The following is a 5,650-nucleotide window of genomic DNA, read 5'->3' on the forward strand; positions in this document are numbered from 1 at the left end:
AGAAGGTATCCGTTCCACTGAATTTATCAGGATTGAGGGACAACGCTGCATATGTTAATAGTTTTTTAATAGAGTAACAGGAGATGGATGAGTAGGTCTGAGGAGGTAACCATATCGGTCCGGCTGCTGTCGGTATTCAGTGATTAAGCGAGTGAGATCCTCTGTACACGAGGAGGCCCCTCACCTCCGGATTTTTAAAAATAGTACCATTTAAAATGTTTATTTCACAAGTAACAAATAAACATTACAGGTAACCTTAAAATACCAAAGCTAGTAAAAGGTAATACTCGATTTACTCCTTTTTTCACAGTAAAGCACTCACTACTGTTTCTTTTCTGTTTTAGAGGGATCGAAAAAAAAAAATCCTCTAACAAAACTGCCTTTTCTGTTACAATCTTGAACATTTTGCTGCTGCAGTTGACTAAGGCAATGGCTGCTCTCTTCTAATTATTATTATTATTATTATTATTATTGTTTAACTAATATTATCTGGCATAAGAGGGAATGCATGATAATTATAAATGCAATTGTAATACATTATCCCCTTTCCAGAAATTTCACTTCTCTAGGCCAGTTCCATGACTGCCACACTTTTTTTTTTTATGTAAATTTTGAAGTCATATTCATGTTCGACTTTCGTCCCAGTGTAGAAGTCAAATTCAAATTAGAAAACATCGTTTTCCATAACTTTCTACAACTTTATATGTTATATATAAATATTTCCCAGATATATATCTATCAGAAACATGTAATTTTAACATTTCATTTTTGAGCTGTACTCACCCTCCCATCGGATTCTTGCCCACATTAAATATTCCATATTTAGGTAAGTGAAAGTAAGAAATGCTCAGGCCCCAGTGACTGCCAACTGTCATCTGAACAAAAACCTCATCGCCTTACATAATGCAACTTTACATAAATCGTAACTTTGAGGCCGTGGTTGGATATAAGTTGGTTAAAATTGTATTCAGTTATTGTTTTTAACTCAAGTTCAAGTCGAATAAAAAATTTGTCAAATAAAAATTTATTTGAAAAATATAAAATGGAGTAGTAGGAATAAATTTGCATTTTCATTTGTTTATTTCCCTCTATTTTACTCATATATCAAGACATTTAGAAAACTATATCGATTGTTAATCGACGATTATGGCACACGATTACCACATGACGCCCTCCACGTCTGCTATTTGCTATCATTCCAAGTACATTTTTAGTGGAGCAACATTGCGGAAAATGGTGAAAGTAAACATTATCGAAATATGGAAATAATGGGGAAAATTCATTTAGGTCCCGGCCTTCTTGCAAGATTTAATTTTAGCTGTTAGAAACATATTTGTTTTGAGATATTAATGTCGTTTTTCATGATTTCTCATCACATTATTTTTTTTCCAAATATAACCTCATTATCGAATTATAATCTAATACAATAGTTATGACAGGAAGTAAATTACATAGTATATAATATTACTATGTTGAGATGGCTGTTTCTTCCCATTATCCGCAATATAATGTGACGATGGCGATTAATTGCTGATTGTGAGCTCCTCAAGTTGGACATCCTTTAGATAATGGTGGCATTGTCGGCTGTGCTCCTTCCAGGACGGAACTCGATCCAGCTGCTTCGAACATCGCTCATCACCAGTGGAGGCCACACACCTAGCAACGCCGATTTCAATTAAACTTTTTTTGGTGTCAAAAATATTAGGCACATGATGAGCTTCTTGCTAATGCGTTCTTCCAGCCGAGAATACATATTTGTAAATTATTTTGGACATTTTTAGTATTTTCGTATTCCAGATTTGCTTTGCATGCATATAATGATTGTTACTTATCCATCGATTTGTTTTTCATGCAGAATAAGAACAAAACATAACAATTATGCTGATATTGTAGTTGATCATATTAAGCATAAAAATTGCAAAAACCAAAAAGATACTTTTAGTAAAGTACCACTTATTTTTGGGGGGAAAAGCCAAAATTGAGGTTCTTATTTAGCATTTTTTGAAACGTTTAACAGGAATTTTCAGATAAATCAAAAATTACGTATTTTAGGTCTGCATTCTTTTTTCTTGTGGATAATTTTGGTCTACCTACGTCTTGCGTCCAGGAAAACAATTTACAACAGCTCAAAACTTTATACGAATCCATCGTTACCATTACTGTTAGTAACCTGATTTTCCGCTCTACCAAGCCATATGGATATCTTTTAGATTGCAGGCCTTTATAAAAGAGAAAAAGTAATTTAAAATAAAAAATACTTTCAGCCTGTTCTTGGAGGATTGGTTTGTGCCACTAGTAATTTAGAGGAGAAGTCCTTAAGTTCAGTGTAGATTAGTCGACTCCTCTTGAAGGTAATTTCCATTTTGATGATTTTCTAAAATCGAAAGGTGAAAATTTTGAGCAAAAAAATGTTTTTCGAATATAATAAAAAATCATATTTTTGTGTTGCAAAAACGAATAACAACATTATTTCCTCCTAAATAAATATTTTATTCAAATTTACTATGTGATTCGGTTCCATATATTCAATACTAAGATCCTAAAATGGTATACTTCGGTAATAATATACAAATCGATTTGTATTCATAAATGGAATATCAAAAAGAAATATCCAATTGTACTATTGATAGTTATATTATCGATAGGTATATTATTGATAGTTATATTATCGATAGATATATTATTACTCCACTACGCCATTGTAAAGGTACAATATTGAAATATTTGGAAGCGACTCACCTTGCGAAGCGGGATCAAATATTTTTTAGTAATAAATAATGTTTGTTTTAAGCAGCGCGAAATCTTAAACTCAAAACTTAGGAGTTGAGGGTCACCTAAACTGATGAAACAGGATAAACTAGAATTCCTCATTAACAACTTTAATTTGAATTGGAGATAGATAAAATTATAACTTTGAGAATTGTCTTTTTAATTTAATATACTTTTGTTCCGTTTAAAAGGCTGGCAATCCAAAAGATATTGATGTGGGTTGATGAAGAGCGGAAATTCAGCTTTGCAATGGTTGTAGTAAAGTTAGATTTGGATGAATTTGAGGAGTTATAAATTATTCTCGTCAACGCGGGCATCAACAACACTCGTAAAAAATAACCACCGAAAATTATTCCAAAAATTTATAATTTCCGATTTGTATGAAAATTCGTATTTTAAGGTTCCAAAAGAAGCTATAAGCGATTCTTACTTGTTTTCTACCCAATTTTTGTTTCGGTTTACTTTACTCAGAGTATTATTTGGTTTGCTAGTAAGAGAAATTTTTCTTTTGCTTTAAGTAATATAAACAAAAGTAATATATTTTTGTATTTGCGCTCGAGGAGCTGAGAAAAAATATATTTTTCGAATTTGTTTATGTTATCGCATTCTACTTTTGCTCTGCATTTGTATTTATTGGTTATTAGATATCAATCGAGTCGTTTTTTTTTTATTTGTTTAGAATAAGAATAAAATATATTGTATTGTATTAAATTAGCTTAAGTGTATTAAGCTCATTCAATATTTTGTATTACAAAATGTAAAAGTGGCTTCTACTGAAGTAAAGCTAAGAAATATTTATTAAATAAATCAAAAATTTGTATCCTTTTTTGTCTCAACACTTTTATTTTTCACCAGTCCAACGTTTCGGCCATTTTAGCCATCCTCAAGGACATCTTCAATTATAATCTCTTCCTCACATTAAGTTAAAGTTACTTTTGCAGGCTATTCTGCCCAGGTCATTTCTTTTATTATAATATAACAAACCATATATGGTAGTGTATTTGTTGTGGATTATCTTATATAAGAAAAATTTAATATTAATGATTTTAAATTTTAAAAAATAGGCTTTTAACTTATAATAAAGGAAATGACCTGGGCAGAATAGCCTGCAAAAGTAACTTTAAATTAATGTGAGGAAGAAATTATAAGTGAAGATGTCCTTGAGGATGGCTAAAATGGCCGAAACGTTGGACTGGTGAAAAATAAAAGTGTTGAGACAGAAAAGGATACAAATTTTTGATTTATTTAATAAATAATTACCTTGTCTGAAGAAATTGAAATAATATAATTAAACTAAGAAATATTGTTTTTGGAAAATGAAATGATTCCTTTTTGGCCCCTGATGAAAGCCCTAAACACGTACTTTCATACAAATTAAAAACTATTAGGCTTGATTTTATTTTGGTTTTCTTGCGATGTTCCGCCTTAACGAAATAAATTGATAATAACTTTTTATAATCTTATCCAATTCTAACGACATTTTATTTTTATTTTAAAAATGTTTTATTTTTATCTCCGGTTCTAATTTGTGTAGGAAGGTCCAATTGGGGCATCTCATTTTAGTTATTGCAATTATAAAAAAAATCGTTGACTCTAGTAAGGTGAACATTAAGAGTAAAAAAAAATGTATTTTTTGTTTGCTATGAATTTTACATCCAAAACTTTTTTTGAGAAAAACAAATATCGATTTTATTTCTCTATAAAAAAATATTTTGTCCCACTTTGCTAGGTCTAGATTATTAATTGTTAGTATTAACAATACTTTGTCGCTGCAATAGCATTGTGAGGTAATAAAACATCAATCGATTTGTTTTCGTATCTAGAATAACAAAAGCACACTGATTTGTATTAATTGAGTTTGAATTTATACAAAATTTTTAAATGCTAAAATATATATTAAATTACTAAATTAAATGTACTAAATACTGATTTGTATTATTGCAGGTCTGTGACCGGCTTCGAACCTACACCATTTGGCTGTCCATTGTAAACGCCAATAATAAGGACCTATGAAGTAAGAAATTGGGTGAGGTAAATACATTTTGAGCACAAAAACTAATTTTTACGCCATTTTACTGATTATAAAAATCAGTTAAATTTACTCACAATATTATTATTACACTATTTAATACAGGACGAGAGGCGTCGTTACGGAAAAGGGGAAGGATGTTATCCTCCAATAATTCCTATTATAAACAAGTTGGGAAATTTTAGAACCTACTTCAATTTTTGAAAATTATCGTAAAGAATATTTAAAGAGTCCACTTTTCCAAAAAAATGCTTAGCAATGCCTTTGCAAATATCCCAAATTTCAGGAAATATCTCGAAGAAATTGGGTAAGATCCAGTTTTGAACCCAATCAAAATAGTTGGTAAATTTTAGAATTCCTTCCCCCCTTACCTTTAAAGATGAAATAATAGAATGAAAACCCTTGCCCAGAACCTTTCTACTGGTGCTTCTACACATTTGCCAAACAATGAAAAATTCGATTAGCTGGTATGAGTTGGCCTCAATTTGCGTGTCGGGTGTCGGTATTAAGAAACAAATCAAAGCCCGCCTGTGCTCCATCCACTTATTTGTTTGCAGCTTGCATTGTTTTAGAACTGCTAACAGATTTATGCTCTCCGTGTTTTAATCAATTAAAGAATTTCCCAACCTTTGGATTCATTAATTAACTCTTGTTTAAGATTGCATATTTTAAAGTTCTATCGATTCGACGTGAGTACACAGTTTTAAACCTGTTTAGCAGTTTGTTTTGGATTTAACATAGCACAAACATTTTATGTCTAGATAATTAAATTAAAAAGTATCTGATTAAAATTAGGTTTATGTAGTTATGTATTTATATCATCTACAGCTCACATTGCTGATATTTATATCA

General features: G+C 30.7%; 1 protein-coding gene across 3 annotated transcripts in view; it reads left to right on the plus strand.

The window, feature by feature from the left end:
- Window positions 1-4,713: 4,713 nt before the first annotated feature.
- LOC106688233 (ABC transporter G family member 20) overlaps window positions 4,714-5,650 on the plus strand; it is a 36,464-nt gene continuing 35,527 nt past the window's right edge. The window contains exon 1 of one of the 3 annotated variants that reach the window (XM_067052816.1): window positions 4,714-4,800. The gene's annotated coding sequence lies outside the window, so the exon portion shown is untranslated. The remainder of the gene's footprint in view (window positions 4,801-5,650) is intronic. The other 2 variants (XM_067052817.1, XM_067052818.1) reach the window with 2 other exon arrangements.

This window comes from Halyomorpha halys, unplaced genomic scaffold (genome assembly GCF_000696795.3).
Source record: "Halyomorpha halys isolate HHAL.00 unplaced genomic scaffold, Hhal_1.1 Scaffold1087.1, whole genome shotgun sequence".
Classification (NCBI taxonomy): Eukaryota; Metazoa; Arthropoda; class Insecta; order Hemiptera; family Pentatomidae; genus Halyomorpha; species Halyomorpha halys.